This window comes from Mobula birostris, chromosome 7, assembly GCF_030028105.1.
Source record: "Mobula birostris isolate sMobBir1 chromosome 7, sMobBir1.hap1, whole genome shotgun sequence".
Taxonomy (NCBI): Eukaryota; Metazoa; Chordata; class Chondrichthyes; order Myliobatiformes; family Myliobatidae; genus Mobula; species Mobula birostris.
This window is the reverse complement of record NC_092376.1, coordinates 87,654,416-87,680,266: the sequence shown is the minus strand read 5'-3', so window position 1 is coordinate 87,680,266 and position 25,851 is coordinate 87,654,416. Positions and strand designations below refer to the sequence as shown.

Genomic DNA, 25,851 nt, shown 5'->3' with positions numbered 1-25,851 from the left:
TGCACTGCCCCACCCTTCCTGGAATCAATGACCAGCTCTTTTGTTTTGTCGACATTGAGGGAAAGGTTGTTGACATGGCACCATATTACTAAACTCTCTATCTCCTTCCCGTACTACAACACTTCATCATTTGAGATACGGCCCACAACAGATGTAACATTTGCAAGTGTAGATGGAGCTAGTGTAGAGATATTAACTCGATTTCACATGGATATAGTTGCATTTAATATTGTTGGCAAAATAAAATTCATTCTAATTCCTCCATGAATTTAATAAGTGTGAGCAGAAGCAAGTGATAAAATGGCTTGTTATCAACAAGCAACTGTTATTATTTTTTCTCTTTCTGTTTTGGGGGTATTGAATTGTTAAGAATCATTGCTGCTGGTTTCAGGTTAGTCATTCACATTGCTCAGGACAAGTTGAGGAAGTTTTTCCAAGTGCATAGATGACAATAAATCATGACAATAATCTCTGCCACTGGACAACCTCCAAAGCGTAAACCATTGCTTACTGGCATGAACACAGCAAAGCACTTAACAGGTTAACAACAAAGTTGCACTAAGAATCATTTTCCGCTTCCTTGTCCAACCCCTGGCCTTACAGCCACAGAGACCAAATTCAGGGCCTGTTCTGTTGTTTCATTTGAAAACAATGTGAAAGAGATTTCAGTAGTTAAGATGTTCTTCCTTCATTCCAACTAGTTTCTCATCCTCCATTATGGCATACTGAGTACTGACTCTTCTTTCCGATTTGAGGTTTTAAATAAGGTAAATAGAGAGTAGGTAGAGAGAAACTGCTCAAATGATTAGATAGTTCAAAGACCAATGGATATGTGTAAAATTCTGGTAAAATTTACAAAGATATGATGGATAAAATGGAGGAGTTGGGATCTGGAATTCGCTGCCTGTAAGGACAGAGGAAGCCGAATCGATTAGAAACTCAAAGGCAAATTGTGTAGACACCTGAGAGAGAATAATTTACAGGGCTTTGAGCAAAGAGCCAGAGAATAAGGCTGATAGAATTTCTTCATCAGCAATGGTCATAAAACCCACTGGCTGAATGGCCTTCTTCTGTACCATATGATTCTATCTGAAAAGAGCAAAAATGTGTCTGCCTGTTCTTTTTCAGCAGAAATATTTATTGCTGAATGCAACACTATACCACAGACCAGAAGGGTACAGCATGGAATTGCTGATTTGCTGTGTCAATGCTGAAATCTAAAAAAAACTAAAAATCTCTTGCATTCTTCCCTATGCTACCTCATGTCATAATAAATATCGTAAAAATAACATTTTCACACTCTTACATTTGCTTTACCGTAGTTTTTAATACAGAGCAGTCAATTCAATAAATGTGTTCTAAGGTGCATTGATTGATTTGGAAGACAATAGGGTTAAATACGACCAGCAATTTTAATCCAATTCACTGATATGTGGCAATTGGAGATGATGCTTGAATGCTCCTGGCTCCTGTGAAACAGTTCCTTGCATGAAAATCAGTACTTTAAAACAAAACTTACAGGAAAAAAATTACTTTATAGCATTTCCTCATGGCCTGGTTCCAGTGCTGTATTTCTGGGTGGTCCAGAAGGCCTGGGAATCCATGTCCTTGTCTCACAGTTTTCATCACTGCCTAAGTTACTACTTTTCAGAAACTGCACTATTTCTGGTTCTTGCTGAAAAAGCTGTGATGGGTACATTATAGCATTTTAATCTGGCATTTTATTTATTTTGAATCAATGCTCTTAAATAATAATTTGACTGGTGTTGCTGTTTTTCATAATGAGTGATGAGTGAGGGACACTTTATAGAGTGGGAGATAATGCACAAACTCCTTATCTGCACTTATTGGAAAGGTGCCCGATTTGGAAAAAAATAAACAAAAGATACAAGTCCTGAAATAGCATGAGATAATGCTGTGTTTTTAAGTGCTCTGCAAGTGAATTTAATTGCATTTGTGAGTAAATCATGATAATACGTGCATCTTGCTGCAATAATTACATGTTTGTCAAATTCTATCCCATACTTCTGGTTGCAGAAACATCAGCTCACACCAGATGCACAATGCCACTCGGCGTTTTATTGTGAGCCACAACCGGGTCACATTTACTTGCTTTTGGGTAGTTGTTGGCCACTCACTAAGAAGTATGTTTTGATAGTGTTTCATTCACAACAGTTGTCCAATTTATAGAGTAGCTTACTAATTTTAAAGTCTGCCACCGAGCAGTCTGGAAGCTAACAGCTGATTCACAGTGTCATTATTTTGTGCAGAGATATTTTGTGATATCACTGGACAACAAGTTTTTCAAAAATGTTTTTTCCTCAGATTTTTTTATTTTGGTTTATAATAGACCACCTCAAGCTGAACACAAATATGATTTCAGACTATTTGTATCATGTAACTTTGAAGGTATGAGACGTGAATTAGCTAAGATAGACTGGCAAATGACACTTAAAGGATTGACGGTGGATATGCAATGGCAAGCATTTAAAGGTTGCATGGATGAACTACAACAATTGTTCATCCCAGTTTGGCAAAAGAATAAATCAAGGAAGGTAGTGCACCCGTGGCTGACAAGAGAAATTAGGGATAGTATCAATTCCAAAGAAGAAGCATACAAATTAGCCAGAGAAAGTGGCTCACCTGAAGACTGGGAGAAATTCAGAGTTCAGCAGAGGAGGACAAAGGGCTTAATTAGGAAGGGGAAAAAAGATTATGAGAGAAAACTGGCAGAGAACATAAAAACTGACTGTAAAAGCTTTTATAGTTATATAAAAAGGAAAAGACTGGTAAAGACAAATGTAGGTCCCCTACAGACAGAAACAGGTGAATTGATTATGGGGAGCAAGGACATGGCAGACCAATTGAATAATTACTTTGGTTCTGTCTTCACTAAGGAGGACATAAATAATCTTCCAGAAATAGTAGGGGACAGAGGGTCCAGTGAGATGGAGGAACTGAGCGAAATACATGTTAGTAGGGAAGTGGTGTTAGGTAAATTGAAGGGATTGAAGGCAGATAAATCCCAGGACCAGATGGTCTGCATCCCAGAGTGCTTAAGGAAGTAGCCCAAGAAATAGTGGATGCATTAGTGATAATTTTTCAAACCTCGTTAGATTCTGGACTAGTTCCTGAGGATTGGAGGGTGGCTAATGTAACCCCACTTTTTAAAAAAAGGAGGGAGAGAGAAACCGGGGAATTATAGACCGGTTAGCCTAACGTCGGTGGTGGGGAAACTGCTGGAGTCAGTTATCAAAGATGTGATAACAGCACATTTGGAAAGCGGTGAAATCATCGGACAAAGTCAGCATGGATTTGTGAAAGGAAAATCATGTCTGACGAATCTCATTGAATTTTTTGAGGATGTAACTAGTAGGGTGGATAGGGGAGAACCAGTGGATGTGGTATATTTGGATTTTCAAAAGGCTTTTGACAAGGTCCCACACAGGAGATTAGTGTGCAAACTTAAAGCACACGGTATTGGGGGTAAGGTATTGATATGGATGGAGAATTGGTTAGCAGACAGGAAGCAAAGAGTGGGAATAAATGGGACCTTTTCAGAATGGTAGGCAGTGACTAGTGGGGAACCGCAAGGCTCAGTGCTGGGACCCCAGTTGTTTACAATATATATTAATGACTTGGATGAGGGAATTAAATGCAGCATCTCCAAGTTTGCGGATGACACGAAGCTGGGTGGCAGTGTTAGCTGTGAGGAGGATGCTAAGAGGATGCAGAGTGACTTGGATAGGCTGGGTGAGTGGGCAAATTCATGGCAGATGCAATTTAATGTGGATAAATGTGAAGTTATCCACTTTGGTGGCAAAAATAGGAAAACAGATTATTATCTGAATGGTGGCCGATTAGGAAAAGGGGAGGTGCAACGAGACCTGGGAGTCATTACACAACAGTCATTGAAACTGGGCATGCAGATACAGCAGGCGGTGAAAAAGGCGAATGGTATGCTGACATTTATAGCGAGAGGATTCGAGTACAGGAGCAGGGAGGTACTACTGCAGTTGTACAAGGCCTTGGTGAGACCACACCTGGAGTATTGTGTGCAGTTTTGGTCCCCTAATCTGAGGAAAGACATCCTTGCCATAGAGGGAGTACAAAGGAGGTTCACCAGATTGATTCCTGGGATGGCAGGACTTTCATATGAAGAAAGACTGGATGAACTGGGCTTGTACTCATTGGAATTTAGAAGATTGAGGGGGGATCTGATTGAAACGTATAAGATCCTAAAGGGATTGGACAGGCTAGATGCAGGAAGATTGTTCCTGATGTTGGGGAAGTCCAGAACAAGGGGTCACAGTTTGAGGATAAAGGGGGAAGCCTTTTAGGACCGAGATTAGGAAAAACTTCTTCACACAGAGAGTGGTGAATCTGTGGAATTCTCTGCCACAGGAAACAGTTGAGGCCAGTTCATTGGCTATACTTAAGAGGGAGTTAGATATGGCCCTTGTGGTTACGGGGGTCAGGGGGTATGGAGGGAAGGCTGGTACAGGGTTCTGGTTGGATGATCAGCCATGATCATAATAAATGGCGGTGCAGGCTCGAAGGGCCGAATGGCCTACTCCTGCACCTATTTCCTATGTTTCTATCTTTCTATGTAGGCATTTGGAGAAAGGAGAAAGTAACTGTTCCTGAGTATAATGCATTTAATTGCATAACGGTGCTGACACTGTGCAATACTTCAACTAATCTAAAAATGTTTTGTTGATGATTTTTGTTTGTACTCAGTGTCTAAGGCTTCTCACTTGAGTGTCCAACAATAATCAGCCAGCATTGATGGATTCCATTTGCCCTGATATCTTTCACTATGACTGCAATGTCCCAGCGAAACCTTTCACCGTGCTCGTCACTGACAGCGCAAAGATTTGTAGGGAAGAAGTCTAAATGGGAACGCAGAATCTCAAGTGACATGTTGCGCTTATATGCTTGAAGCATGTTACCAACCAGCTACACGTAGTTTGGTGCTCTGTAGTTGCCAAGAAAATTTTCAACAACATTCTTGAATGCCTCCCATGTGATTTTCTCCGGTCCCACTAGAAGTTCTTTGAATTGCCTATCATTGATGACCTATTTGATTTGTGAACCAACGAAAATGCCTTCCTTAATCTTGACTTGAATTCTGAATTGAAATAACAAATATAGTTAATTTCAAAAACAAAAATTGCATGATAAGGTAACTTCATGGTGATTTTCAGGATCAGCAGCACAAAATCCATAACAAGTATTTTTGTTGTCCAGTGTATTCACTGCCACCTCCCCACCTACTGCTTCTTCGCAATGAGTGATTTAGCAGTTCAGTAGTGCTACCAATGAGACAGCTGAGAAATCTGAGGCACTGAGCACGATTTATCCTGGACACTGAGGAAAGAAGGGAGGAAGGAAAACTGTAGTTTTTCACCCTAAACTTCCTAGTCTTTGGCTTACTTCTGTCATCAATGACGGATACAGGTATATGCCATTTGTCGCAGTTTTCTGAGGGAGGTCAAGGAGAAAAAGGATTTGTAAGGAATTCAGGCCTTCCCAAAAGTTCATGGAATATAGACTGAAGCCATGTTGGATGCTGTCAATGGCATGTTTCAGAGGAAATCAAATAACTCTCCTATTCCTAGGCAGTGTGCCTTGCCTATCATGTTTGTCCACTGGGCATATGAAGTGCTAAATTTAATGCTAAACGGCGACTCCTTTGCTTGCATCTTCAGAAACAGCTCTATTTCCATCTTTAATATCTCTATTTTCCCTTTTCAGGGTTATTTTGAAGACCCTGACCTGCAGTTACATGCTGACTTTGGTTCTTTGCAGGAGTGGGATCCATTCTTGGGGTTTCACAACGGGCCGTTATCCAACATGCCAAGGTTGCGGCCTAAGAGTTGGGCTCACCTTCAGAGGCGTAGGATCTCGGGGCTCTGGAGACGGGCGGATCAAAGGAGCTGGAAGATCTTTGGCTGTGCACCCAGAGACCTGAAATCTTTGGGCACAAAGCTCAGAAAAAGCAATGTAATGGACTTTTAACATCATAAACCAGCAAGTTGTTTGTTATGTCTCCCCTCTCACTATGAAATGAAAACATCTCTTTCTCCCTTATTAGGGAGAGAGAGAACCTGTGGTATGTCAAATACCGGGTGAAACGTGGTGTTTGGGTACTGCAAGTTTGTGTCTTTGCTGTTGATCTTGCCGTATGCTTGAGTGCACGGTGGCGGGTGCCAATGCTTTTTTTTGCCAGTGGAGGGAGGAGGGGGAATTGTTGCTTGCTGTCGCTTACAGGTGGGAGGGAGGGGAGGTGGGAGGGACTCTGGGGATCTAACATTTAACTGTCATTCATTCTTTAGGGAAACTCTTCTGTTTCCGTGGATTTTTGTGAAGAATGAGCATTTCAGGATGTATATTGTATACATTTCTTTGCCATTAAATGTACCTTTGAAACCTTTGAGTTATTCCCTCATTCCCTGCTTTTGACTTCTGCTCATGTTCTCACAGATGGATTCAAAGATTCAAAGTACATTTATAATCAAAATATATGAATTAGCTAAGATAGACTGGCAAATGATACTTAAAGGGTTAACGGTGGATATGCAATGGCAAGCATTTAAAGATCGCATGGATGAACTACAACAACTGTTCATCCCAGTTTGGCAAAAGAATAAACCAGGGAAGGTAGTGCACCCATGGCTGACAAGGGAAATTAGGGATAGTATCAATTCCAAAGAAGAAGCATACAAATTAGCTAGAGAAAGTGGCTCACCTGATGACTGGGAGAAATTCAGAGTCCAGCAGAGGAGGACAAAGGGCTTAATTAGGAAGGGGAAAAAGGATTATGAGAGAAAACTGGCAGAGAACATAAAAACTGACTGTAAAAGCTTTTATAGATAGGTAAAAAGAAAAAGATTGGTCAACACAAATGTAGGTCCCTTACAGTCAGAAACAGGTGAATTGATCATGGGGAACAAGGACATGGCAGACCAATTGAATAACTACTTTGGTTCTGTCTTCACTAAGGAGGACATAAATAATCTTCCGGAAATAGTAGGGGACTGAGGGTCTGGTGAGATGGAGGAACTGAGGGAAATACATGCTAGTAGATGGTCTGCATCCCAGAGTGCTTAAGGAAGTAGCCCAAGAAATAGTGGATGCATTAGTGATAATTTTTCAAAACTCTTTAGATTCTAGATTAGTTCCTGAGGATTGGAGGGTGGCTAAAGTAAACCCGCTTTTTAATAAAGGAGGGAGAGAGAAACCGGGGAATTATAGACCTGTAAGCCTGACATTGGTGGTGGGGAAAAAGCTAGAGTCAGTTATCAAAGATGTGATAACAGCACATTTGGAAAGCGGTGAAACCATCGGACAAAGTCAGCATGAATTTGTGAAAGGAAAATCATGTCTGACGAATCTCATAGAATTTTTTGAGGATATAACTGGTAGAGTAGATAGGGGAGAACCAGTGGATGTGGTATATTTGGATTTTCAAAAGGCTTTTGACAAGGTTCCACACAGGAGATTAGTGTGCAAACTTAAAGCACACGGTATTGGGGGTAAGGTATTGATGTGGATGGAGAATTGGTTAGCAGACAGGAAGCAAAGAGTGGGAATAAACGGGACCTTTTCAGAATGGCAGGCAGTGACTAGTGGGGTACCGCAAGGCTCAGTGCTGGGACCCCAGTTGTTTACAATATCTATTAATGGCTTAAATGAGGGAATTAAGTGCAGCAAGTTTGCAGATGACACAGAGCTGTGCCGCAGTGTTGGCTGTGAGGAGGATGCTAAGAGGATGCAGCGTGACTTAGGTAGGTTAGGTGAGTGGGCAAATTCATTACAGATGCAATTTAATGTGGATAAATGTGAGGTTATCCACTTTGGTGGCAAGAACAGGAAAACAGATTGTTATCTGAATGGTGGCCAATTAGGAGAAGGGGAGGTGCAATGAGACCTGGGTGTCATTGTACACCAGTCATTGAAAGTGGGCATGCAGGTGCAGCTGGCGGTGAAAAAGACGAATGGTATGCTGGCATTCATAGCAAGAGGATTCGGGTACAGGGGCAGGGAGGTACTACTGCAGTTGTACAAGGCCTTGATGAGACCACACCTGGAGTATTGTGTGCAGTTTTGGTCCCCTAATCTGAGGAAAGACATCCTTGCCATAGAGGGAGTACAAAGAAGCTTCACCAGATTGATTCCTGGGATGGCAGGACTTTCATATGATGTAAGACTGGATCAACTAGGCTTACACCCTCTGGAATTTAGAAGATTGAGGGGTGATCTTATTGAAATATATAAAATTCTAAAGGGATTGGACAGGCTGGATGTAGGAAGATTGTTCCCGATGTTGGGGAAGTCCAGAATGAGGGGTCACAGTTTGAGGATAAAGGGGAAGCCTTTTAGGACCGAGATTAGGAAAAACTTCTTCACACAGAGAGTGGTGAATCTGTGGAATTCTCTGCCACAGGAAACAGTTGAGGCCAGTTCATTGGCTATATTTAAGAGGAATTTAGATATGACCCTTGTGGCTAAAAGGATCAGGGGGTATGGAGAGAGGGTAGGTATAGGGTTCTGAGTTGGATGTTCAACCATGATCATACTGAATGGCGGTGCAGGCTCGAAGGGCCGAATGGCCTACTCCTGCACCTATTTTCTATGTTTCTATTTTTCTATGTTTCTATTAGTCTACAACCCTGAGATTTGTCTTCCCACAAAAAAAAAGAAACACCAGGGAACACATTCAAAGAAAGCATCAAACACCAAAGAGACAAGAAAGGAACAACTCGTGCAAATGGCAAAAAATGAGCGAAAATCACAGAATATAAAACAATCTGGGAATTTCCAACTTAGTTCAGTTCAGTTCAATTTAGCACTGTGTTGTTCATTGACTGCAGGCTGTGGAGCCAGTCTGCACTGATCAAAATCGCACAAATGGCATTAAAAATGAAGTAAACAGAAACCAGAAACACATCATTACATGAACTCCAGAGTCCAATACACACACTGCAAATCCACAAATCAATCCGTGCTTTGCTGAAGACCATCCTCCGACGGTATTGAGTGAGTGAGAGCAAGAGAGAGAGAGAGAGACTGGCCAAATGCAGGCACCCTCCTCCAGCAGCAGTCAGCAAGAGAGACTGATCAAACACAGGGAGATGGTGCTGAACACCCACTTGCCTTCCAGTCTCATCCTCGTTGGTTGCCATCTTGCTCAGTGCTCTAATCGATGAGATTGGTGAGAAGTGGATTGATCGTGACTTCTTGGCCTCCAAGTCGCACACACTGCTCGAAACCTCACCGAACTCCCATGGAGACCACTAAGCACCAGGTCAGCCAATCAGCCCGAAAACACAGCATCAAAATGAAAATCCAGTAGTAGCTGAATCATATTTGGAAAGTGAGTTCTCAACTCACTTACCAGTGGAAGATGAAGAAGTAGTTTTGTGGTCTGTCTGAAGGATGTTGTCTCTGGTCGTGTTGTTTGCTGATTCCATCTTCTTCAGCTGACAGAACACCATTATAAAGTTTCCATAGAAACGGTAAGAGCCAACTGAAGTTGGTGGAGAAGAACCATTAGGGGGTGACATTGAGAATCTTGAATCCACACAAGAGGAACATAAGAACATAAGAAGTAGGAGCAGGAGTAGGCCGTCTGGCCCGTTGAGCCTGCTCCGCCATTCAATAAGATCATGGCCAATCTGGCCATGGACTTATCTCCATCTGCCTGCCTTTTCCCCATAACCTTTAATTCCCCTGCTTTGCAAAAATCTATCCAAACTTGTCTGAAATATATTTACTGAGGTAGCCTCCACTGCTTTATTGGGCAGAGAATTCCACAGATTCACCACTCTCTGGGAAAAGCAGTTCCTCCTCACCTCTGTCTTAAATCTACTCCCCTGAATCTTGAAGCTATGTCCCCTAGTTCTAGTCTCACCTATCAGTGGAAACAACTTTCCTGCCTCTATCTTATCTTTCCCTTTCATAATTTTATATGTTTCTATATGATCTCCTCTCATCCTTCTGAATTCCAGCGAGTACAGTCCCAGGCGACTCAACCTCTCCTCATCTCTGGAATCAATCTGGCAAACCTCCTCTGCACTGCCTCCAAAGCCAGTATATCCTTCGCCAGAGAAGGAGACCAGAACTGCGCACAGTACTCCAGGTGTGACCTCACCAGTACCCATTTGCAGCATCACCTCCCTGCTCTTAAGTTCAATCCCTCTGACAATGAAGGCCAGCATTCCATTTGCCTTCTTGATAGCCTGCTGCGCCTGCAAACCAACCTTTTGTGATTCATGCACAAGAACTCCCAAGTCCCTCTGCACAGCAACATGCTGTAATCTTTTTACCATTTAAATAATAATCTGCTTTTTCAATTTTCCTTCCAAAGTGGAAGACCTTGTATTTACCAACATGGTACTCCACCTGCCCGGCCTTTGCCCATTCTCCCATGGCATCACCACCTCACCACTATGCATACCCTCGCCCATTGGTCACTTCTTGCCCCAACTGTGGGAGAGTCTCTGTTTCCACATCAGCCTTATTAACCAATTCAGAACCCACAGACCAGAGTAGGAGCAAGTTGCCCTCAGTTTTTGAGGGATTGCCTAAGAAGCCCAATGCAACACATTAGACATGTCCTCAGCATGCATAGGCCTTTGTCTCCTCGTATGCCGTGAATAGTCACGTCTATCACTGCTGTCACTGCCAATGATATCTGTCATGGGAAGACTGGTAAAGACAAGCCCATGGTTGTCCCATATGTTAGTTCACTGAGTACCTATCGAAGGGCAATCTGGCAGCTACAACCTTCAGGCCTTGTCTATTGCTGATACGACCAAAACATGCTTGGTGAACGTCGAAGTTCCTCACCCAAAGTGCCTTGTGCAACTTTGTTAATTTCAGTGCTTTCTCTGTGCTGGACAACACTTGGGACAACACTTAGAAGAAATATTAATTCATCAGCCTATGGAGAAAAGAAGATCGTTTTACTATGATTTATCTGGTGCCATGGGAGTTTGGACAAGAAGGTTCAGTCATTTGGTTTTCATGATGAAGTAGTAAATTGGATTCAACATTGGCTTTGCATGCAAAGCCTGAGAGTGGTTGTCGATGGTTGCTGCTCTGTGTGGTGTTTCTCCTCTATATCAATGATCTGGTTGATAATGTGGTAAACTTAATCTGCAAATTTGCAGATGACACCAGGTCTGAGGGTGTAATGGACAGTGAGGAAGGCTATCAAAGATGCAGTGGAATCTAGACCAGCTGGAAAAATGGCCTGAGAAATGCCAGATAGAATTTAATGCAGACAAGTGTGAGGTGCTGCACTTCGGGACGACAAACCAGGGTGGGACTTTACCCGGTGAAAGCCAGGGAACTGAAGAGTGCAGTAGATAGAGGCATGTGGGTATACAGATCCATCATTCCGTGAAAGTGGTGTCACAGATAGATCATAACAGGAGCTTTTGTCACATTGCCCTTCATAAATCAGGTACTGAGTACAGGAGTTGGAACGTTATGTTGAAGTTGTATGAGATATCGGTGAGGCCTGATTTGGAGTATTGTGGAGTTCTGGTCACCTACCGCAGCAGGAAAGTTATCAATAGAATTGAAAGAGTGCAGAGAAAATTTACCACAATGTTGACCTGAGTTATAGGGAAAGGTTAAATGGGTTAGGACTTTATTATCTGGAGTGTAGGAGAGAGAGGGGAGATTTGATAGAAGTATACACAATTATCAAGGATATAGGTAAGGTAAATACAAGCTACCTTTTTTTCAGTGAGGTTGGGTGAGACTAAAACTAGATGTAATGGGTTAAGGGTGAAAGGTGAAATATTAAAGGGGACCATGAAGAAGAATTTCTTCACTCAGAGAGTGGATAGAGTGAGACACAAGCTGCAAGCAGAAATGGTGAACGTGGGCTTGATTTCAACTTTAAGAGAAGTTTGGATAAGTTTGGATGGCAGCGGTATGGATAGCTATGTGCCAAGTGCAGTAATGGTCTGGCATGGACTAAATGGGCTGAAGGGCCTGCTTCTGTGTTGTAATTCTCTAAAACTCTCCAATTATTAAAACATCATCTATGAGACAACTGTCCAAGTGCAGACAAGATATTAATATAATGTTAGTTATGATACAGAAAAGAATAATCCACCATGGAGACCAGTTAAGCACACTCATATTCCCTTTGGCCCTACTGCTTCCACAAAGTACTCTTCTGTGGCTGCAGCCAGTCTGATGGAAAGCTATTCACTTTCAGTAATGTCACCTGCAGACGACTGCAGAGGAATGCACTGAGCAATTCCGGCCCTGGAGGGGGTGGTATTTGGAGGTTTTCGATTGAAGGTTGCAGCGCAGGCATTGCATGAGCAGCAATGGTGGCAGGTGAGATGCTGACATCCTGAGAAAGGATAGCATCTTCATACTTGATAATGTCAGTGGGACACTCTGAGAGTCAGGTATCTGCAGTGATCCGCATCATACATCTGTCATCAAAGCCTCTGGATCCATGCCAGTCACAAATGATCACTTTTCACTTCACATCCTGTCATACCAGGCAAAATTCCAGACACAATGACTCATATCCACGATCTTCCCACATCTCCAAGCTGGACTGGCATGCAATCTCTGCCTCTAACTAGCTGGCACAAACTAAACTTTTGGCCCTAATGTTTCCTTCCTGTGCCAGATATCTCACCACATGACATGTATGTTTCTAATACAGTCCATTCAAATGGTGCATTGCCTGTGCCTAAGAGGAAATTCAGAGTCAAGAAAAATGATGAAACATGTTGCTCTTTCTCCACTACCTCCTCCTCCTGGGCAGATTGGTGCTGCCGAATGGCTGGGAACTGGAGTGAGGGTTGGCCAGTGGGATCATCAGACACTCTGCAGTGATAAAGGTCTAAAACAAACAGCAATGTAATGCTGAGTGTGTGGTGCTGTTGACAAGCAGACTTGCAAATACATATCGACAGGAAAGTCATTGCTGGGAACATTTAGCAATGGAATGATTTGGTCGATAATGGCATAACCAGTACATCTACTGCATCCTCATTCTGCATCAGCCTGGGTTCCCAAAAATCCCAAAAGGGCAATGTTAAGTTTTGTAACTTCAAAGCATTAAACTAACTCAAAGGAAGTCACAGGAGTCTGAGGATACAAGTCTAACATGGTCTATACTGTAAGAGAGGCACACAGTATCACATGGTAGTGTGATGACATATGCAATTAACCTGTAATTAATTATTTAATTGAAAAAGAATGCTTAATCAAACAACATATATACAAGATTATTCAAACAGTACTGAAATATTAAATACCCTGCTCAGCTATAAACCAACTCAATAGAGAATGCATCGCAACTATATACACAGTATACTATATAATATAACTACTAAATACAGACGTCCACAACATAGTAAATTTTAACTTGTTCCATTGAAGCTTGAAGGTTTAGTCATTGCGGAGGATTTCTTATTTGTGTGGGATAACGTTGCTCCTGACAAGGCAGATCCTTCCTCTTGACAGGTGAGACCTGTGGCTGTGAAAACAATCTCAGGCTCTTGGGCCTCCTCCCTGGTGGTTGTAGGAGTCGATACTGAAACTGCACAAGGTGGTTTGACATCTCTGGACACGTTTCTTTTCCCTTTCTCTCTCTTGACCTACTTTGATCCCTTTTTCTTTCTCATATTTCTTCTCTCTTCCACACCATTCTCTTTCTCATCCACAGACTTTCTCTCTCTCTCTCTCCCCTCTTTTTTCTTCTTCTAGTTTGTGCATCGTGTTCTGGGAAGGTGCATTTAGTTCACTGGAGCATTCTGTTAATAATCCTTCAATTGCTCCCTTTACCATCTGATCTGTCGTCTTGGTTGCCCCATCCAAAACATCATTTGATAAATCCTTTGCTTTTGTATCTCCATTGACTCCTTTCTTTTTGGCCTTCCATTCATCCAGCTGGGCTTTGTCTTTGCATCTACTTTTATAAGCAGCTTTTTTGTCTCCCACTTGAAGTTCATGCAACAAACTTAATGCACACAGAGTGGATTCTGGATTTTACACTCACAAAAGGCAAATGTTCGCAACTTTCCTGAAGCTCCTTGAACCTACTGAAAATCAAGTCTCATTCTGGAAGTAACTGCCTGATTAACGTATTAGAAGCTTTCTCAGACATAGTACTGACAAAATCTGTTGTAATCAGACCACTGCTATCATCACTTTCACAATTCCTTTGAGCAGCATGGTCCTTCCTTGGTCTTACATACTTTCCAACCAGAGGAACAGAGGTTGGCATCAAAGCCTGCTTACTCTCTGTTGGGCAACAGATCATGGTGTAGAGCATGGAGACAGTTTTGGCATTATCTAGCACCTTTCCTAATTCACTTTCATATAGTTTCATTGCAGGGAATGTGACATGCAAGTTGTGGATGGATCTTCAATCAAGTTGTAATTGTCTCAGCCAATCATGTCCCCACAATGATGATCCTCCTGTTTTTACCAGATACAAGCTCAATATAGCTTGTTGGTTGTTGTATTTCACTTTTATAAATGTCATTCCCACAGGAATTATCTTTTCTCCAGTGTAATTTCTTAGTTCGATATCTGCAGGCTTCAGTTTGGTATCTTTGAAATGCCATTCAAACTCATTGTGTGGAATGACTGGTACAGCTGAACCAGTGTCTAATTCCATTTTAATTAATTTGTGTTTCACCTCTGCTGTAAGCCATATTGTTTGCTAATTGTTCATTTTCACACCATTAATCTTAAGGCTACTCAGTCTGTGTCACACTAATCATTGTCAGATTTTTCATCAACAGCATGCAGATTAGTGCTATTTTCGAAACTGCAACTTCAACTTTTATCTTTGTCTCTTGTCCGTGTTGATAGCCCTGAGATGAACTACCAAACCTGGAACACTGGTGGACCACTGGATACTTTGACCCTCAGAAGAGTCAAGGTTTAAAGCCATGACTCCAGCCAACATAGCTCTCCAGGTTATTTGAGGTTATCAAGCCTCTAAACCATGACAAGAGTCGGGTCCTTTTGGAGGTTGAACAGTAAATGAAAGCAAAAAAAAATCCGATATTTTTTAAAATGTTAGAGTTCTGGAAACACACAGCAAGTCAGGCAGTATCTTTGGAAAGACAAATTGGGCTAAAAAATTAGGTTGGGGATCTCCTCCGTCTAGGTAGCTGGCATATCAATTCCCATAAGCCATTGCCCTAAATGTGTTCTGATGCCAAGTATTTCAGTGTTTCTAATCTAGCCCATTTAAACATTGTCATTTCTGCATCTCAGGCTCTTGGTTCAGAAATTTCAACCAGATTGAGTGTTGCCTGTGTTTTCTGTTGTAATTTAAAGAATATCCTTCAAGTTTGTGCAGTTCTTTGTCATTTGTTTAAACGTGGAATTGGTGGTTGTCATCGGGGAGCCATACATATGCTTGTCTGCTGGTCTGCTTCTTGCTCAAGCCATCCACACTTGCTGAGACTATTCACAGGAGCAGCACCTGCTTTCAACTGAGTGGAGTGCAATAAGATTTACAAGTCTCCGAGTCATTTTAGTTTTTATATCTTTCAATTATATTTAAATAGAATTAGATTTATATATTTTTTTTAATATTTAATAGGTTTTGAACAGCTTTGAAGGATTCCAATGATATTATTCGCAATATTTCTGTCAGAGTTTTGACAGTTCAGTAGAGAACATCTCATTCAGCTCCTTTCAAACTCTTACACCATTTAATTAGATCTTGACTAATCTGTGTACAAATTCATTTATCTCAATTACCTGCTTCATCTGGATATTTCTCCATCTCTCTCCCTCCCCCGTTCATATGTTTAAGTTGCTTCAGAATCCAAAGATTTCCAGGGGACAAAATTCCATACCTCTGCTGCCTTTTAAATGAAATTATTTCCCTCTTTAATTGCCCAGATCTATTTTAGAAATTCTGTTCCCTTACATTTATGACTCCCAGTTTTCTTTGTGGAAATACAGTGGCAAGCAAAAGTTTGGGCACCCCGGTCAAAATTTCTGTTACTGTGAATAGCTAAGCAGGTAAAAGATTACCAGATTTCCAAAGGCATAAAGTTAAAGATGACATGCTTCTGCAATATTTTAAGCAAGAAAACTTTTTTATTTCCATCTTTTACAAAATAACAAAAAAGGAAAAGGGCCAGAAGCTAAGGTTTGGGCACCCTGCATGGCAGTACTTAGATAATACATAGAAAAACCCCTTTGGCAAGTATCACAGCTTGTAAATGCTTTCTGTAGCCAGCTAAGAGTCTTTCAATTCTTGTTTGGGGTAATTTTGCCCATTCTTCCTTGCAAAAGGCTTCTAGTTCTTTGAAATTCTTGGGCCGTCTTGCATGCACTGCTCTTTTGAGGTCTATCCTCAGATTTTCGATGATTTTTAGGTTGGGGGACTGTGAGGGCCATGGCAAAACTGTCAGCTTCTGCCTCTTGAGGTAGTCCATTGTGGATTTTGAGGTGTGTTTAGGATCATTATCCTGTTGTAGAAGCTGCTGGTATTTAATTGAATTTGTTCTTCCCTCTATCAGTGAAATGTTTCCCCTGCCACTGGCTGCAACACAAGCCCAAAGCATGATCGATCCACCCCTGTGCTTAACAGTTGGAGAGGTGTTCTTTTCATAAAATTCTGCACCCTTTTTTCTCCAAACATACCTTTGCTCATTGTGGCTAAAAAGTTCTATTTTAACTTCATCAGTCCACAGGACTTGTTTCCAAAATGCATCAGGCTTGTTTAGATGTTCCTTTGCAAACTTCTGATGCTGAATTTTGTGGTGAGGTCGCAGGAAAGGTTTTCATCTGAAGACTCTTCCATGAAGGTCATATTTGTGCAGGTGTCGCTGCACAGTAGAACAGTGCACCAGCACTCCAGAGTCTGCTAAATCTTCCTGAAGGTCTTTTGCAGTCAAATGAGGGTTTTGATTTGCCTTTCTAGCAATCCTACGAGCAGTTCTTTCGGAAAGTTTTTTTGGTCCTCTAGACCTCAACTTGACTCCACCGTTCCTGTTAACTGCCATTTCTTAATTACATTATGAACTGAGGAAATGGCTACCTAAAAACACTTTGCTATCTTCTTATAGCCTTCTCCTGCTTTGTGGGCATCATTTATTTTAATTTTCAGAGTGCTAGGCAGCTGCTTAGAGGAGCCCATGGCTGCTGATTGTTGGGACAAGGTTTGAGGAGTCGGGGTATTTATAAAGCTTTGAAATTTGCATCACCTGGCCTTTCCTAACGATGATAGTGAACAAGCCATAGCCCTAACAAGCTACTTAAGGTCTAAGACCCTGGTAAAAGTTATCTGAGAGCTCAAATCTCGTGGGGTGCCCAAACTTTTGCATGGTGCTCCTTTCCTTTTTTTTCACTCTAAAATTGTACAAAACAAAAATAATACACTAATCTTGCTTAAAATGTTGAAAAGAATGTTTCACGCTGAGTGCAGGTCAGTGGGACTTGGTGAGAGTAATGCGTTCCACACGGACTAGAAGGGCTGAGATGGCCTGTTCCCGTGCTGTAATTGTTATATGGTTATATGGCATATGTTTAACTTTATGACTTTTGAAGATCAGTTCATCTCCTACTCACTTAACTATTCACAGTAACAGAAGTTTTGACCGGGGACCCCGAACTTTTGCACGCCACTGCAGCTGCTTTGTATCTATCCCACTGGTTTATGCTGTGATCTCAAAAGTTCTGAAATTTTTAAAATACTTAAATGATGTAGTTTTAAAATGTATTAATTTTAACACAGTAAATAAATGTAACAGCCAATGTTTGCATAGTAGGACTCACAGGCAGCAAAGGAATATGTCAACTTTTACAGTGATGTTGGCTAAATGTCAAATATTGGCTAGAACTCTGAGAACTCCATTGTATTTCTTTGGATAGAGCCATGGAGTTCCTTACATCCACTTGAGAGAACAAAATTGAAAACATGACCCATGTCCATCAAGGGAAATTAAATTGCCCAGTTTGATAACAAATGAGGCAGAGGACATGTCGTTACAGACAAAAGCACTAGTAACATCCGAACTAGACAAGAATGCTTTTATTACCATTTCAACCATTGTAGCATTCCTTGTTCAAAGTGTAATGTCACTCAGTCATTCTTGTTTTCTTTTCCTCTTGTCTCAGATGGAGCTTTATGCCAAAAGGATTATTCACTGATGATGCTCTGCTTACCTGACTGCTTCAGTCATCACAGTGGATGTGGCTTTGTTGGAAGCCTTTGCCTAAGTGAAAGAGGAAAGGAAAATGCAGAAGCCCGAAGATTCAAAGATTCAAAGATTATCAAAGAATGTATAATTTATACAACCTTGAAATTTGTTTGCTTAAAGGCAGTCACAAAGCAAGGAACCTGAGAAAAACAATAAAAAAAATAAGACCAACCCCCAGTGCCTACAGAGAAAGAGAAAAAGAACAAACAAATCACACAAATAACAGAAGGAAGCAACAACACAACATCTCGAACCAAATTGAGTCCTTAGATCCAGATCCATGGAGCAGGCCGGAGTAGGCCCAAAGCCTCGGTATTCAGTTCCGCATATTAATGGGCAAATTGCCACAAAGTTCACAGGCACGAAGCACAGTAACCGGGGACAGTCTCACAGCCATAGCATTGCTGAGAAAGGAGTCACCAGTCTATCTGGGCAGTCGTTTAAATTGTCCAAACCTTGCACTAGGGCCCTGCCCTGCCACCAAGTATCACTCCAGGCCTAGATTTGGCTGCCAGAGAAGCCATTCTTGACTTCTCCAAATCAGCTCAACACCCCGAGCAATCCAACCTCTCCTGTACATTGCCTTTGATTCTATCTAGGATGGCATTTAGATTGTCCAAATCGCACTTCACATTAGGACCCAGGCCTCATTGTGGCAAATTGCTCCGGGCCTAGAACACACCACCCAGTAATTTGTTTTGGACCTGGATTTCACTGCCAAAGAAACATTTTCAACAGCTCCATATCGGCTCTGCACTAAGAGTAATCCACCTTTGCACCCAGGTTGGGTGGACGGGCATTAGAACTCCTCTGTCCCGTCTTCTCCCCTCCGAATTGTCTACTGCAACCAGTATGACTCCAACTCAAATTGCTTCAATTTTGCAGCACTCCAGCAGGGCACATCTCTCAAGTTTGCTTTGCCTTCGTTTACCTCTTCATTGCTTGTGGTGATAGCTTACCACAATTTACTTCAAAGAAGTGTTACTAGTAATATTTTTAATCAAGTTCCTTTGCTTTCAAGCTACCGGTGCTCTGTTGCACATCTTCGGTAGCGTCATATTTAACCAGAAGTCAGGCATTCAGAGCACCAGATACTGGTGCTAAAGTAGACAGCAAAGCAAGAATAAGCAAAGATAATTAGAACAAGCTCTCAATGTGCTTCTCTGCATTTTGTTGAAATGCACTAAAAAACACATCCTGTTACTTTCAGAGACCTGGCAGGCATCTAGCCAGATCACAACAAATATAATTTGTTGGAAGTATTGCGGGCAGGGAAGTACCTTTATGCTCCCTGTGTAAACTTAATTATTGAGCCTTTCCGTTCTACTTTTCATTTCCTAGGCTTTTATTTCAAATCCTCTGACCGTGAATGGCAAGAAGAACCTGCCAAAACTCTGCAATGTGTTATTAGTTTCTTTTTCTTGAAGTCAACTGTCTTATCACTTTGAGAAGGATTTGAGCTGACATCCAGTGAGACCAAGGACCAGATCATGCTGACTTTTTCCAATGGTTCTAATTGGAATGCCAATGTTTAGCCATTAATACCTCACAAAATCTGGACCTCTGTGCAAGGCAGTAAAAAAGGGAAGTCTGGAAGGTACTGACACTTTCATCAGGCTGAATTTAGCGATTTATTCTACTGTTGGGTTTCCCATGAGGCCAATAGTGGGGCCCAATCTTACCTCTCAGATTCTGTGCCAGGTCAGAGCAGGAGTAGATTCTTTAGTTTGGAGTTAAGGAGCAAAAATGCAGGAGATAGTTGAAAATGAATTTGCTAGTTTAATGTCTCTTAACATCAAAGATCATTAAAAACTAATAAAATAAACAGCCAAGAATATAGCCAGCAAAGATATCAACCCAGTTTTCCTGCGTGCCAAAGGCTATGAGGAAGAATTTGCAGAGTCCCTACAAAGCATTGCTATGGTCCAGTAAGCATCCCACTAGAATGCAGGATATCGATATACATCACAGGTAAAGACATGACAATAGGCAGTGACTTCAGCATGATCATCTCAATAAATCTGTCTGTCTGTGCAGAAGATTTTAATGAAGTTTATACCCTCACAGTTTCTAAAAACTAAATTGCATGCTCATATTCTGCAATACAATGATGATTTAAATGAATCACTACTGAAATACAATTGAAACACAGTGCAAGAGTCAGTGAACTCACTCAGAATAACACAACTTTGTACAAGAGCAAGAATTTTATTCCATCCATCTATTTTGACAAGTTATTTATTCCAACAAAGTGGTTCTCAAGGAGTAGACCCCCAGAACAGGCACACACAATATAAACCTCTTCCTGTCCTGTTCTGCTATGCCATGAAGAAATTTCAGGTAATCTATTCATCAACATAAATCTGTTAATTTTTCACAAGAGCAATTTTTATGTCATCCCTGTTCAACACTGGTAATTAGTGTCAAATTGGACAGTATAATATTGAAGAATCTCTACTATTAAGAATTAGATTGAGTATGCTCTAATTCAAATATTATCCTAGATCAAAGGAGGAAACAGCTGTCACATCTGTTTCTGCCCAACTATGGAAAGCAAGATATAAAGGAGCAGTGTTTACATACAGTAGCATAGCAGTCAGCGTAAGGCTTTAAAGTGCCAGTGACCTGGGTTCAATTCCCGCTGATGTCTGTGTAGAGTTTGTACATTCTCCTGTCACCGCGTGGGTTTCCTGCAGGTGCTCTAGTTTCCTTCTACGTCCCAAAGACCTACGGGTTAGTCAGTCAATCTGTCACATGGGTTTCATTGGGTACTGTCGGCCCTTTGGACGGAAAAGGCTGCATCTCCAAACAAAATAAAATAAATAAATATTACACCTCCCAACTTTATATTAGTAAAAAGCACTAATTAATCTGCTTCTCCATTAGTGGTGACACTTCCACCTTTGAATTGTTTTTACTCTGTAGGCATTGCAGTCTGAGCCAGGATTTACTCTCCAGTCCCCAGATGGCTTTGTGAACTGCTGCAGTCCTTGAGGTGTGGCTGTACCCACAATGCCACTGGGGAGGGAGTTCCAGGCTCTTGGTCCAGCAATAGTGATGGAACGACGATATACTTCCAAGCCAGGATGGTGTGCGGCTTGACGGGAAACCTCCAGGTCGTTGCATGCTCACGATTTGCTGCACTTCTCCCAACTGGCGCATTCATAGAATTCAGTCTCGGGAGTCTTCATCGTCTAACTCATCATCTCCTTTCCACCCTGTTTCTTCAAGTATTCTTGGCCACCTTCATTCTTATGTCTCAACTTCATTTTGTCATTTAGTAACATTTTCCAAAAAGACAAGGATTTCCACTTTTCCGTACCATGCCTTTGGGAAGTTTTCAGCCGCCACAACTATTTTCACTTTTTACTGTCTCATTCTCTAAATTTAAAATATATTGAAGAAGGATTTTTGAACTAATGTGCACAATATTGTACGTCATGTCAAATCAAAAGAAAAGTTCCCAAACTTGTCAACAATTTACTAAAAATTTAAAACCAAAACTGTGAGGCAGAAAAAGCATTCGTCCCCATTGTAATTAGAGGGCCCCCCGTTTACTATGAATTCTTAACAATCAATTCATAAGAAGAGTCTCAACAGACCAAAAACAAAATGAAGATTAAAAGAGCTTTCAATACAAGTCAGGGAAATGATAACAGAGAAAGACAAATCTGGAGAAGGGTACAAGATCATCTCAAAGGCACTGAACATACCTCAGAGCTCAGAGCAGTCCATCGTAAGACCACAGCCACACTGCCGAGGTCAGGCCACCCCTTTTAAATTTAGTCACCAGGGAAGAATTGCACTTGTAATAAAGACTACGGTGATGCCAACAGTCTCTCTGAGTAAGCTGCAGAAGTCAGTGACTGCAACTGGAGATGAAGTTCATGGCTCAACAATCTCTAAGGCCTTGCACAGAAAGGGTTTTTTTAAAGTGAACAATAGCCAGATCGGAAATGCTGATCGAGTCAGCTAGATCCCAAAGAGAACTCTGATAGGCCAATCAGATATTTCACTGCTGCTCAGTGATAGAACACAAAAAAATCATATGTACAATTAAGAAACATTAAAAAGTAGTAAAAATACTGGAAACACAAGGAATTCGGCAGATGCTGGAAATTCAAGCAACACACATCAAAGTTGCTGGTGAACGCTGCAGGCCAGGCAGCATCTCTAGGAAGAGGTACAGTCAACGTTTCGGACCGAGACCCTTCATCAGGACTAACTGAAGGAAGAGCTAGTAAGAGATTTGAAAGTGGGAGGGAGAGGGTGAGATCCAAAATGATAGAAGAAGACAGGAGGGGGAGGGATGGAGCCAAGAGCTGGACAGGTGATTGGCAAAAGGTTTAGGAGAGGATCATGGGACAGGAGGCCCAGGGAGAAGGAAAAGGGGGAGGGGGGAAGCCCAGAGGATGGGCAAGGCGTCCATTCGTCCCCCCCATCCCTCCTCACTGATCTCCCTCCTGGCACTTGTCCTTGTAAGCGGAACAAGTGCTACACATGCCCTTACACTTCCTCCCTTACCACCATTCAGGGTCCCAGAAAGTCCTTCCAGGTGAGGCGACACTTCACCTGTGAGTCGGCTGGGGTGATATACTGTGTCTGGTGCTCCCAATGTGGCCTTCTATATATTGACGAGACCCGACTCAGACTGGGAGATCGTTTTGCTGAACACCTACACTCTGTCTGCCAGAGAAAACAGGATCTCCCAGTGGCCACACATTTTAATGATTGTTTCGCTGAACACCTACGCTCTGTCTGCCAGAGAGAGCAGGATCTCCCAGTGGCCACGCATTTTAATTCCACATCCCATTCCCATTCTGATATGTCTATCCACAGCCTCCTCTACTGTAAAGATGAAGCCACACTCAGGTTGGAGGAACAACACCTTATATTCCGTCTGGGTAGCCTCCAACCTGATGGCATGAACATTGACTTCTCTAACTTCCGCTAATGCTCCACCTCCCCCTCATACCCCATTTGTTATTTATTTTTATACACACATTCTTTCTCTCACTCTCCTTTTTCTCCCTCTGTCCCTCTGACTATACCCCTTGCCCATCCTCTGGGTTCTTCCCCCCTCCCCCTTTTCCTTCTCCCTGGGCCTCCTGTCCCATGATCCTCTCAGATCCCTTTTGCCAATCACCTGTCCAGCTCTTGGCTCCATCCCTCCCCCTCCTGTCTTCTCCTATCATTTTGGATCTCCCCCTCCCCCTCCCACTTTCAAATCTCTTACTAGCTCTTCTTTCAGTTAGTCCTGATGAAGGGTCTCGGCCCAAAATGTCGACTGTACCTCTTCCTAAAAATACTGGAGTCATGATGATCATGATGAAGTCTGCTGGAGAGAGACATTTATACACATGCTGTCCTCCATAATTCAAAGAGATTGGAGGATAAGGTTGCAGGGTGACAAAACGTGGCAGGAGCACTTGGAACTAAAAGCTAATCCCTACCGGGAGAAAACAGCACCTGTTCTTTCCCCACTGTTCTCCAGCAGTTTAACGACTAAGTCCAGCCAGAACATAACTCACAAGTGCTCTTGAAAGTCAGGTATTAACCCAACCTACCAACAACCAAGCACTGCCAACCTGATCCCCTTCATGATAGCTTATGAAGAAGCATGTGTCTTCCCTCCCAGAGATGATAGGTGTTTGTGTACTCGACTCTTGAAGGCTTGGACCCCATCGTCACAGATGTTTCCAACCACAGCACCTGGAAGGCTGTTCCAAATTCTGATAGCACAGTGAAGGAAGCTTCTATCCAGTGTGTAGGTTCTCGCATCAGGCATAGAAACAGTATGAGCAGGCGCAGATAAACTTGATCATGTTGTGCGCCGTCTCTCATAAGATGAAGGCAGCATGGTGCAAAGGTCTGCAGGGCTGTGGCTGGTGTGCATTTTGTATAGCACAGTAGCTGCAGCAACCCGTCGTCTGTGGTGTAAGCTACTGATGGCTAGCTTCTCACGAGCTGAGGCTTCATCTACACCTATAATCCTGAGAGCCTTTCTTTGAATGGAATCAAGCTGGCTGAGGATACTCTGTGAGGCATTCATCCATGATAAGCAGGCATTCTCCATGATACTTCGTACCTGGGCTTTGTAAGCCGTGGCTCTGTCCTCTTCGTTTAGTTTGGATGCTATTTTCCGCAGAGTTCCAAGCCTTTGTCTGGCCTTGTTTGAAATAGTGGAAAGGTGTTTATCCCACACCAACTTGCTGTCGATATTAACACCAAGGATTACTAGCTCCTTCTTTAAATCCAGCTTGCAGTTCCCAAAATACAGGTCGGGGTTAGATGGATTCCTCTTCCTAGACATCACCATCGCCTAGCACTTAGTAGGCTCAAAGGTGACATTCCAGTCATCTGCCCAGACTTTCATCCTGTCAAGATCCCTATTCAGGCCTGCTGCCACTGTATTACTCTATCTTGCTCTAATTGGTGCAAATAGTGTGGAGTCGTCAGCGTACAGGTATAGCTTGTTATTGCATGCATCAAGCAAGTCCTCAATAAAGATGGAAAACAGAAGTGGCCCAAGTATTGAACCCTGTGGTACAGATGCATTGATGGTTGGAGAATCTGAGGCCTGACCAGAGATAACAACTTTGATGGTCTGTCCATGAAGGTAGCTCTGCAGCCATCTAAGCAGCTTTCCAGATATTCCTTTGGGTCTCAGCTTAACACAGAGTCCATTATGCCAGACCTTGTCAAATGCTCCTTTGATATCCAGGGCTCTGACACACACTTCTCCACCTTTGTCCAAGAAGGTGTTCTATATTTGAGGTAAGGTGGTAAGGAGATCGGCTGTACTGTGATCAGGTCTAAATCCATACTGCCTACTTGAAATTAAGTTGTTATGGAGTAGGTAGTTCTGAACTTATTTGTGGACTGCTGCGTCCATTACCTTGCTGATGACACTGAGTAAGGATATGGGGCGGTAGTTTGTAGGATCAGTTCTGGAATCCCACTTGTGTACTGGTGTTACTGATGCTATTTTCCATTGTTCTGGGAATACACCACTCGAGAAGCATAGTTGGAAGAGGTGGCAGAGAGGACTTGCAAGTTCTGCACTGCATTCCTTTAAGACCCTAGTGGGAATCTGGTCAGGGCCAGATGCTTTATCAGGCTAAAGCTGTTGCATCATTCTCCTGATGTCTTTAGGTTTGAAGATGATTTTGTTCAACGAGGTGGTAGTAAGCTGCTTGACATCTGGTGGCTGGCCATTAGCATTTGTGAGTTGACATTTATCTGCAAAAGCCCAACAGAAAACATTGGCCTTATCCTTTGTTGTTGTATGTACAAACCCACTGTGCTCGATGACAGGGATGTCAGAGTGGCCTGTTCTTCCAGAGAGGGAGTTCACAGCATTCCACCACTTCTTGCTGCTAAGGTTACCACTGGTTAAGTCATTTTTGAGTCTGATGTTATGGTTTCTTCTGGCCTGTCTCTCTGCTCGGTTGTATGACTGCCCAGCCTGTGTAAACTTCTCCTTATTAGCAGGGGCGTTGCACTTCTTTAGATGGTGGTAGAGATGATGTATCATCTTTGCTGCTGGTCTGCACTTGTCATCAAACCATACTTTATCACCAGTCTTCTTAGTAACAAATTTGCTGAGAACGTGAATATCCATGGC

General features: G+C 42.3%; 1 pseudogene; it reads right to left on the bottom strand.

Annotated features, from left to right (window-relative positions):
* The window catches only part of LOC140200939 (uncharacterized), a 73,475-nt pseudogene extending 48,932 nt beyond the window's left edge, over positions 1-24,543 (bottom strand).
* Positions 24,544-25,851: the final 1,308 nt, after the last annotated feature.